This window comes from Buteo buteo, chromosome 3 (genome assembly GCF_964188355.1).
Source record: "Buteo buteo chromosome 3, bButBut1.hap1.1, whole genome shotgun sequence".
Taxonomy (NCBI): Eukaryota; Metazoa; Chordata; class Aves; order Accipitriformes; family Accipitridae; genus Buteo; species Buteo buteo.
The window spans coordinates 25,359,064-25,370,331 of record NC_134173.1 but is presented as its reverse complement, the minus strand read 5'-3'; positions in this window follow the sequence as shown (position 1 = coordinate 25,370,331).

Sequence of the window (11,268 nt, the reverse complement as noted above, 5' to 3'; positions counted from 1 at the left end):
GCCGAGAACAAGCACCATGAGATATGATATCTCTGGGAAAGCACAAATCCCCAGTGCTGTTGTGCCTGTGAATAGCCTGCAAAGGAAATGTAAAGATCAGCAACATCTTTCAGGTCTGGCACATTCCTTGTAGGGGAAGGAGCCGGACGTTTGCCTTTTCGGAACCAGGCTCTGCCGAGAACGAGCACCATGAGATCTTCCACCTAGCGTAAAGCAGAGATTCCCAGTGCTGTTGTGCCTGTGAATAGCCTGCCAAGGGAGGGTGAAGACCAGCAACAGCTTTCAGGGCTGGCACATTCCTTGTGGGAAAACGAGCCGGACGTTTGCCTTTTCGGAAACAGGCTCTGCCGAGAACGAGCACCATGAGATATGACATCTCTGGGAAAGCACAGATCCCCAGTGCTGTTGTGCCTGAGAATAGCCCACCAAGGGGAGGTGAACACCAGCAATATCTTTCAGGGCTCTCTCCTTCCTTGTAGGAGGAAAAGCCAGACGTTTGCCTTTTCGGAATCAGGCTCTGCCGAAAACGAGCACCATGAGATATGACATCTCTGGGAAAGCACAGATCCCCAGTGCTGTTGTGCCTGTGAATAGCCCGCCAAGGGGAGCTGAACACCAGCAATATCTTTCAGGGCTCTCTCCTTCCTTGTAGGAGGAATAGCCATACGTTTGCCTTTTCGGAAACAGGCTCTGCCGACAACAAGCACCATGAGGTATGATATCTCTGGGAAAGCCCAGATCCCCAGTGCTGTTGTGCCTGTGAATACCCTGCCAAGGAAAGGTAAAGATCAGCAACATCTTTCAGGGCTGGCACATTCCTTGTAGGAGAAATAGCCAGACATTTGCCTTTTCGGAATCAGGCTCTGCCGAGTACGAGCACCATGAGATCTTCCACCTAGCGTAAAGCACAGATCCCGAGTGCTGTTGTGCCTCTGAATAGGCTGCCAAGGGAGGGTAAAGACGAGCAACAGCTTTCAGGGCTGGTACATTCCTTGTGGGAGAAGGAGCTGGACGTTTGCCTTTCCGGAAACAGGCTCTGCCGAGAACGAGCACCATGAGATATGACATCTATGGGAAAGCACAGATCCCCAGTGCTGTTGTACCTGTGAATAGGCTGCCAAGGGAGGATGAAGACCAGCAACAGCTTTCAGGGCTGGCACATTCCTTGTGGGAGAAGGAGCTGGACGTTTCCCTTTTCGGAATAAGGCTCTGCCGAGAACGAGCACCATGAGATATGACATCTCTGGGAAAGCACAGATCCCCAGTGCTGTTGTGCCTGTGAATAGCCCGCCAAGGGGAGCTGAACACCAGCAATATCTTTCAGGGCTCTCTCCTTCCTTGTAGGAGGAAAAGCCAGACGTTTGCCTTTTCGGAATCACGCTCTGCCGACAACAAGCACCATGAGATATGACATCTCTGGGAAAGCACAGATCCCCAGTGCTGTTGTGCCTGTGAATACCCTGCCAAGGAAAGGTAAAGATCAGCAACATCTTTCAGGGCTGGCACATTCCTTGTAGGAGAAATAGCCAGACCTTTGCCTTTTCGGAATCAGGCTCTGCCGAGTACGAGCACCATGAGATCTTCAACCTAGCGTAAAGCACAGATCCCCAGTGCTGTTGTGCCTGTGAATAGGCTGCCAAGGGAGGGTAAAGACCAGCAACAGCTTTCAGGGCTGGCTCATTCCTTGAGGGAGAAGGAGCCGGACGTTTGCCTTTTCTGAAACAGGCTCTGCCGAGAACGAGCACCATGAGATATGACATCTCTGGGAAAGCACAGATATCCAGTGCTTTTGTGCCTGTGAATAGCCCGCCAAGGGGAGCTGAACACCAGCAATATCTTTCAGGGCTCTCTCCTTCCTTGTAGGAGGAAAAGCCAGACGTTTGCCTTTTCGGAATCACGCTCTGCCGAGAACAAGCACCATGAGATATGACATCTCTGGGAAAGCACAGATCCCCAGTGCTGTTGTGCCTGTGAAGAGCCTGCCAAGGAAACGTAAAGATCAGCAACATCTTTCAGGGCTATCACCCTCCTTGTAGGAGAAATAGCCAGACGTTTGCCTTTTCGGAACCAGGCTCTGCCGAGAACGAGCACCATGAGATATGACATCTCTGGGAAAGCACAGATCCCCAGTGCTGTTGTGCCTGTGAGTAGGCTGCCAAGGGAGGATGAAGACCAGCAACAGCTTTCAGGGCTGGCACATTCCTTGTGGGAAAACGAGCCGGACGTTTGCCTTTTCGGAAACAGGCTCTGCCGAGAACGAGCACCATGAGATATGACATCTCTGGGAAAGCACAGATCAACAGTGCTGTTGTGCCTGTGAATAGCCCACCAAGGGGAGGTGAACACCAGCAATATCTTTCAGGGCTCTCTCCTTCCTTGTAGGAGGAAAAGCCAGACGTTTGCCTTTTCGGAATCAGGCTCTGCCGAAAACGAGCACCATGAGATATGACATCTCTGGGAAAGCACAGATCCCCAGTGCTGTTGTGCCTGTGAATAGCCCGCCAAGGGGAGCTGAACACCAGCAATATCTTTCAGGGCTCTCTCCTTCCTTGTAGGAGGAATAGCCAGACGTTTGCCTTTTCGGAAACAGGCTCTGCCGACAACAAGCACCATGAGGTATGATATCTCTGGGAAAGCACAGATCCCCAGTGCTGTTGTGCCTGTGAATACCCTGCCAAGGAAAGGTGAAGATCAGCAACATCTTTCAGGGCTGGCACATTCCTTGTAGGAGAAATAGCCAGACCTTTGCCTTTTCGGAATCAGGCTCTGCCGAGTACGAGCACCATGAGATCTTCCACCTAGCGTAAAGCACAGATCCCCAGTGCTGTTGTGCCTGTGAATAGGCTGCCAAGGGAGGGTAAAGACCAGCAACAGCTTTCAGGGCTGGTACATTCCTTGTGGGAGAAGGAGCTGGACGTTTGCCTTTTCGGAACCAGGCTCTGCCGAGAACGAGCACCATGAGATCTTCCACCTAGCGTAAAGCACAGATTCCCAGTGCTGTTGTGCCTGTGAATAGGCTGCCAAGGGAGGATGAAGACCAGCAACAGCTTTCAGGGCTGGCACATTCCTTGTAGGAGAACGAGCCGGACGTTTGACTTTTCTTAAACAGGATCTGCCGAGAATGAGCACCATGAGATATGACATCTCTGGGAAAGCACAGATCCCCAGTGCTGTTGTGCCTGTGAATAGCGTTCCTAGGGAGGATGAAGACCAACAACTGCTTTCAGGGCTATCACCTTCCTTGTAGAAGGAATAGCCAGACGTTTGCCTTTTCGGAATCAGGCTCTGCCGAGAACGAGCACCATGAGATATGACTTCTCTTGGAAAACACAGATTCCCAGTGCTGTTGTGCCTGTGAATAGGCTGCCAAGGCAGGATGAAGACCATCAACAGCTTTCAGGGCTGGCACATTCCTTGTGGGAGAAGGAGCTAGACGTTTGCCTTTTTGGAATCAGGCGCTGCCGAGAACGAGCACCATGAGATATGACATCTCTGGGAAAGTACAGATCCCCAGTGCTGTTGTGCCTGTGAACATGCTGCCAAGGGAGGATGAAGATCAGCAACAGCTTTCAGGGCTGGCACATTCCTTGTGGGAGAAGGAGATTGACGTTTGCCTTTTCGGAAACAGACTCTGCCGAGAACAAGCACCATGAGATATGACATCTCTGGGAAAGCACAGATCCCCAGTGCTGTTGTGCCTGTGAATAGGCTGCCAAGGGAGGGTGAAGACCAGCAACAGCTTTCAGGGCTGGCTCATTCCTTGTAGGAGAAGGAGCCGGACGTTTGCCTTTTCGGAAACAGACTCTGCCGAGAACAAGCACCATGAGATATGATATCTCTGGGAAAGCACAGATATCCAGTGCTTTTGTGCCTGTGAATAGCCTGCCAAGGAAAGGTAAAGATCAGCAACATCTTTCAGGGCTGGCACATTCCTGTACGGGAAGGAGCCGGACGTTTGCCTTTTCGGAACCAGGCTCTGCCGAGAACGAGCACCATGAGATCTTCCACCTAGCGTAAAGCACAGATTCCCAGTGCTGTTGTGCCTGTGAATAGGCTGCCAAGGGAGGGTGAAGACCAGCAACAGCTTTCAGGGCTGGCTCATTCCTTGTGGGAGAAGGAGCTGGGCGTTTGCCTTTTCTTAAACAGGCTCTGCCGAGAACGAGCACCATGAGATATGACATCTCTGGGAAAGCACAGATTCCCAGTGCTGTTGTGCCTGTGAATAGCCTGCCAAGGGAGGATGAAGACCAACAACTGCTTTCAGGGCTATCACCTTCCTTGTAGAAGGAATAGCCAGACGTTTGCCTTTTCGGAATCAGGCTCTGCCGAGAACGAGCACCATGAGATATGACTTCTCTTGGAAAACACAGATCCCCAGTGCTGTTGTGCGTGTGAACAGGCTGCCAAGGGAGTGTGAAGACCAGCAACAGCTTTCAGGGCTGGCTCATTCCTTGTGGGAGACGGAGCCGGACGTTTGCCTTTTCTGAAACAGGCTCTGCCGAGAACAAGCACCATGAGATATGACTTCTCTTGGAAAACACAGATATCCAGTGCTTTTGTGCCTGTGAATAGGCTGCCAATGGATGATGAAGACCAGGAACAGCTTTCAGGGCTGGCACATTCCTTGTGGGAGAAGGAGCTGGACGTTTGCCTTTTCGGAAACAGGCTCTGCCGAGAACGATCACCATGAGATATGACATCTCTGGGAAAGCACAGATCCCCAGTGCTGTTGTGCCTGTGAATAGCCTGCCAAGGAAATGTAAAGATCAGCAACATCTTTCGGGGCTGTCCCCCTCCTTGTAGGAGGAAAAGCCAGACGTTTGCCTTTTCAGAATCAGGGTCTGCCGAGAACGAGCACCATGAGATATGACATCTCTGGGAAAGCACAGATCCCCAGTGCTGTTGTGCCTGTGAATAGCCCGCCAAGGGGAACTGAACAACAGCAATATCTTTCAGGGCTCTCTCCTTCCTTGTAGGAGGAATAGCCAGACGTTTGCCTTTTCGGAACCAGGCTCTGCCGAGAACGAGTACCATGACATCTTCCACCTAGCGTAAAGCCCAGATCCCCAGTGCTGTTGTGCCTGTGAATAGGCTGCCAAGGGAGGATGAAGACCAGCAACAGATTTCAGGTCTGGCACATTCCTTGTAGGAGAAGGAGCCGGACGTTTGCCTTTTCTGAAACAGGCTCTGCCGACAACAAGCACCATGAGATATGACTTCTCTGGGAAAGCACAGATCCCCAGTGCTGTTGTGCCTGTGAATAACCTGCCAAGGAAAGGTAAAGATCAGCAACATCTTTCAGGCCTGGCACATTCCTTGTAGGAGAAATAGCCAGACCTTTGCCTTTTTGGAACCAGGCTCTGCCGAAAACGAGCACCATGAGATATGACTTCTCTTGGAAAACACAGATATCCAGTGCTTTTGTGCCTGTGAGTAGGCTGCCAAGGGAGGATGAAGACCAGCAACAGCTTTCAGGGCTGGCACATTCCTTGTGGGAGAAGGAGCTGGACGTTTGCCTTTTCGGAACCAGGCTCTGCCGAGAACGAGCACCATGAGATCTTCCACCTAGCGTAAAGCACAGATTCCCAGTGCTGTTGTGCCTGTGAATAGGCTGCCAAGGGAGGATGAAGACCAGCAACAGCTTTCAGGGCTGGCTCATTCCTTGTGGGAGAAGGAGCCGGACGTTTCCCTTTTCTGAAACAGGCTCTGCCGAGAACGAGCACCATGAGATATGACTTCTCTTGGAAAACACAGATATCCAGTGCTTTTGTGCCTGTGAATAGGCTGCCAAGGGAGGATGAAGACCAGGAACAGCTTTCAGGGCTGGCTCATTCCTTGTTGGAGAAGGTGCCGGACGTGTTGCCTTTTCTGAAACAGGCTCTGCCGAGAACAAGCACCATGAGATATGACATCTCTGGGAAAGCACAGATCCCCAGTGCTGTTGTGCCTGTGAATAGCCCGCCAAGGGGAGCTGAACACCAGCAATATCTTTCACGACTCTCTCCTTCCTTGTAGGAGGAAAAGCCAGACGTTTGCCTTTTCGGAATCAGGCTCTGCCGAAAACGAGCAACATGAGATATGACATCTCTGGGAAATCACAGATCCCCAGTGCTGTTGTGCCTGTGAATAGCCTGCCAAGGAAATGTAAAGATCAGCAACATCTTTCGGGGCTGTCCCCCTCCTTGTAGGAGGAAAAGCCAGACCTTTGCCTTTTCAGAATCAGGCTCTGCCGAGAACGAGCACCATGAGATATGACATCTCTGGGAAAGCACAGATCCCCAGTGCTGTTGTGCCTGTGAATAGCCCGCCAAGGGGAGCTGAACAACAGCAATATCTTTCAGGGCTCTCTCCTTCCTTGTAGGAGGAATAGCCAGACGTTTGCCTTTTCGGAAACAGGCTCTGCAGAGAACGAGCACCATGAGATCTTCAACCTAGCATAAAGCCCAGATCCCCAGTGCTGTTGTGCCTGTGAATAGGCTGCCAAGGGAGGATGAAGACCAGCAACAGATTTCAGGTCTGGCACATTCCTTGTAGGAGAAGGAGCCGGACGTTTGCCTTTTCTGAAACAGGCTCTGCCGACAACAAGCACCATGAGATATGATATCTCTGGGAAAGCACAGATCCCCAGTGCTGTTGTGCCTGTGAATAACCTGCCAAGGAAAGGTAAAGATCAGCAACATCTTTCAGGCCTGGCACATTCCTTGTAGGAGAAATAGCCAGACCTTTGCCTTTTCGGAACCAGGCTCTGCCGAGAACGAGCACCATGAGATATGACTTCTCTTGGAAAACACAGATATCCAGTGCTTTTGTGCCTGTGAATAGGCTGCAAAGGGAGGATGAAGACCAGCAACAGCTTTCAGGGCTGGCACATTCCTTGTGGGAGAAGGAGCTGGACGTTTGCCTTTTCGGAACCAGGCTCTGCCGAGAACGAGCACCATGAGATCTTCCACCTAGCGTAAAGCACAGATTCCCAGTGCTGTTGTGCCTGTGAATAGGCTGCCAAGGGAGGATGAAGACCAGCAACAGCTTTCAGGGCTGGCTCATTCCTTGTGGGAGAAGGAGCCGGACGTTTCCCTTTTCTGAAACAGGCTCTGCCGAGAACGAGCACCATGAGATATGACTTCTCTTGGAAAACACAGATATCCAGTGCTTTTGTGCCTGTGAATAGGCTGCCAAGGGAGGATGAAGACCAGGAACAGCTTTCAGGGCTGGCTCATTCCTTGTTGGAGAAGGTGCCGGACGTGTTGCCTTTTCTGAAACAGGCTCTGCCGAGAACAAGCACCATGAGATATGACATCTCTGGGAAAGCACAGATCCCCAGTGCTGTTGTGCCTGTGAATAGCCCGCCAAGGGGAGCTGAACACCAGCAATATCTTTCACGACTCTCTCCTTCCTTGTAGGAGGAAAAGCCAGACGTTTGCCTTTTCGGAATCAGGCTCTGCCGAAAACGAGCAACATGAGATATGACATCTCTGGGAAATCACAGATCCCCAGTGCTGTTGTGCCTGTGAATAGCCTGCCAAGGAAATGTAAAGATCAGCAACATCTTTCGGGGCTGTCCCCCTCCTTGTAGGAGGAAAAGCCAGACCTTTGCCTTTTCAGAATCAGGCTCTGCCGAGAACGAGCACCATGAGATATGACATCTCTGGGAAAGCACAGATCCCCAGTGCTGTTGTGCCTGTGAATAGCCCGCCAAGGGGAGCTGAACAACAGCAATATCTTTCAGGGCTCTCTCCTTCCTTGTAGGAGGAATAGCCAGACGTTTGCCTTTTCGGAAACAGGCTCTGCAGAGAACGAGCACCATGAGATCTTCAACCTAGCATAAAGCCCAGATCCCCAGTGCTGTTGTGCCTGTGAATAGGCTGCCAAGGGAGGATGAAGACCAGCAACAGATTTCAGGTCTGGCACATTCCTTGTAGGAGAAGGAGCCGGACGTTTGCCTTTTCTGAAACAGGCTCTGCCGACAACAAGCACCATGAGATATGATATCTCTGGGAAAGCACAGATCCCCAGTGCTGTTGTGCCTGTGAATAACCTGCCAAGGAAAGGTAAAGATCAGCAACATCTTTCAGGCCTGGCACATTCCTTGTAGGAGAAATAGCCAGACCTTTGCCTTTTCGGAACCAGGCTCTGCCGAGAACGAGCACCATGAGATATGACTTCTCTTGGAAAACACAGATATCCAGTGCTTTTGTGCCTGTGAATAGGCTGCAAAGGGAGGATGAAGACCAGCAACAGCTTTCAGGGCTGGCACATTCCTTGTGGGAGAAGGAGCTGGACGTTTGCCTTTTCGGAAACAGGCTCTGCCGAGAACGAGCACCATGAGATCTTCCACCTAGCGTAAAGCACAGATTCCCAGTGCTGTTGTGCCTGTGAATAGGCTGCCAAGGGAGGATGAAGACCAGCAACAGCTTTCAGGGCTGGTCACATTCCTTGTAGGAGAAGGAGCCGGACGTTTGCCTTTTCTGAAACAGGCTCTGCCGACAACAAGCACCATGAGATATGATATCTCTGGGAAAGCACAGATCCCCAGTGCTGTTGTGCCTGTGAACAGGCTGACAAGGGAGGGTGAAGACCAGCAACATCTTTCAGGGCTGGCACATTCCTTGTAGGAGAAATAGCCAGACGTTTGCCTTTTCGGAAACAGGCTCTGCCGAGAACGAGCACCATGAGATCTTCCACCTAGCGTAAAGCACAGATCCCCAGTGCTGTTGTGCCTGTGAATAGGCTGCCAAGGGAGGGTAAAGACCAGCAACAGCTTTCAGGGCTGGCACATTCCTTGTGGGAGAAGGAGCTGGGCATTTGCCTTTTCGGAATCAGGCGCTGCCGAGAACGAGCACCATGAGATATGACATCTCTGGGAAAGTACAGATCCCCAGTGCTGTTGTGCGTGTGAACAGGCTGAAAAGGGAGGGTGAAGACCAGCAACAGCTTTCAGGGCTGGCTCATTCCTTGTGGGAGAATGAGCCGGACGTTTGCCTTTTCTGAAACAGGCTCTGCCGAGAACGAGCACCATGAGATATGACTTCTCTTGGAAAACACAGATTCCCAGTGCTGTTGTGCCTGTGAATAGGCTGCCAAGGGAGGATGAAGACCAGCAACAGCTTTCAGGGCTGGCACATTCCTTGTGGGAGAAGGAGCCGGACGTTTGACTTTTCTTAAACAGGCTCTGCCGAGAACGAGCACCATGAGATATGACATCTCTGGGAAAGCACAGATCCCCAGTGCTGTTGTGCCTGTGAATAGCGTTCCTAGGGAGGATGAAGACCAACAACTGCTTTCAGGGCTCTCTCCTTCCTTGTAGGAGGAATAGCCAGACGTTTGCCTTTTCGGAATCAGGCTCTGCCGAGAACGAGCACCATGAGATATGACTTCTCTTGGAAAACACAGATCCCCAGTGCTGTTGTGCCTGTGAATAGGCTGCCATGGCAGGATGAAGACCAGCAACAGCTTTCAGGGCTGGCACATTCCTTGTGGGAGAAGGAGCTGGACGTTTGCCTTTTCGGAATCAGGCGCTGCCGAGAACGAGCACCATGAGATATGACATCTCTGGGAAAGTACAGATCCCCAGTGCTGTTGTGCGTGTGAACAGGCTGCCAAGGGAGGGTGAAGACCAGCAACAGCTTTCAGGGCTGGCTCATTCCTTGTGGGAGAAGGAGCCGGACGTTTGCCTTTTCTGAAACAGGCTCTGCCGAGAACGAGCACCATGAGATATGACTTCTCTGGGAAAACACAGATATCCAGTGCTTTTTTGCCTGTGAATAGGCTGCAAAGGGAGGATGAAGACCAGGAACAGCTTTCAGGGCTGGCTCATTCCTTGTTGGAGAAGGTGCCGGACGTGTTGCCTTTTCTGAAACAGGCTCTGCCGAGAACGAGCACCATGAGATATGACATCTCTGGGAAAGCACAGATCCCCAGTGCTGTTGTGCCTGTGAATAGCCCGCCAAGGGGAGCTGAACACCAGCAATATCTTTCACGACTCTCTCCTTCCTTGTAGGAGGAAAAGGCAGACGTTTGCCTTTTCGGAATCAGGCTCTGCCGAAAACGAGCACCATGAGATATGACATCTCTGGGAAATCACAGATCCCCAGTGCTGTTATGCCTGTGAATAGCCTGCCAAGGAAATGTAAAGATCAGCAACATCTTTCGGGGCTGTCCCCCTCCTTGTAGGAGGAAAAGCCAGACCTTTGCCTTTTCAGAATCAGGGTCTGCCGAGAACGAGCACCATGAGATATGACATCTCTGGGAAAGCACAGATCCCCAGTGCTGTTGTGCCTGTGAATAGCCCGCCAAGGGGAGCTGAACAACAGCAATATCTTTCAGGGCTCTCTCCTTCCTTGTAGGAGGAATAGCCAGACGTTTGCCTTTTCGGAAACAGGCTCTGCCGAGAACGAGCACCATGAGATCTTCAACCTAGCATAAAGCCCAGATCCCCAGTGCTGTTGTGCCTGTGAATAGGCTGCCAAGGGAGGACGAAGACCAGCAACAGATTTCAGGTCTGGCACATTCCTTGTAGGAGAAGGAGCCGGACGTTTGCCTTTTCTGAAACAGGCTCTGCCGACAACAAGCACCATGAGATATGATATCTCTGGGAAAGCACAGATCCCCAGTGCTGTTGTGCCTGTGAATAACCTGCCAAGGAAAGGTAAAGATCAGCAACATCTTTCAGGCCTGGCACATTCCTTGTAGGAGAAATAGCCAGACCTTTGCCTTTTCGGAACCAGGCTCTGCCGAGAACGAGCACCATGAGATATGACTTCTCTTGGAAAACACAGATATCCAGTGCTTTTGTGCCTGTGAATAGGCTGCCAAGGGAGGATGAAGACCAGCAACAGCTTTCAGGGCTGGCACATTCCTTGTGGGAGAAGGAGCTGGACGTTTGCCTTTTCGGAACCAGGCTCTGCCGAGAACGAGCACCATGAGATCTTCCACCTAGCGTAAAGCACAGATTCCCAGTGCTGTTGTGCCTGTGAATAGGCTGCCAAGGGAGGATGAAGACCAGCAACAGCTTTCAGGGCTGGCACATTCCTTGTAGGAGAAGGAGCCGGACGTTTGCCTTTTCTGAAACAGGCTCTGCCGACAACAAGCACCATGAGATATGATATCTCTGGGAAAGCACAGATCCCCAGTGCTGTTGTGCCTGTGAACAGGCTGACAAGGGAGGGTGAAGACCAGCAACATCTTTCAGGGCTGGCACATTCCTTGTAGGAGAAATAGCCAGACGTTTGCCTTTTCGGAAACAGGCTCTGCCGAGAACGAGCACCATGA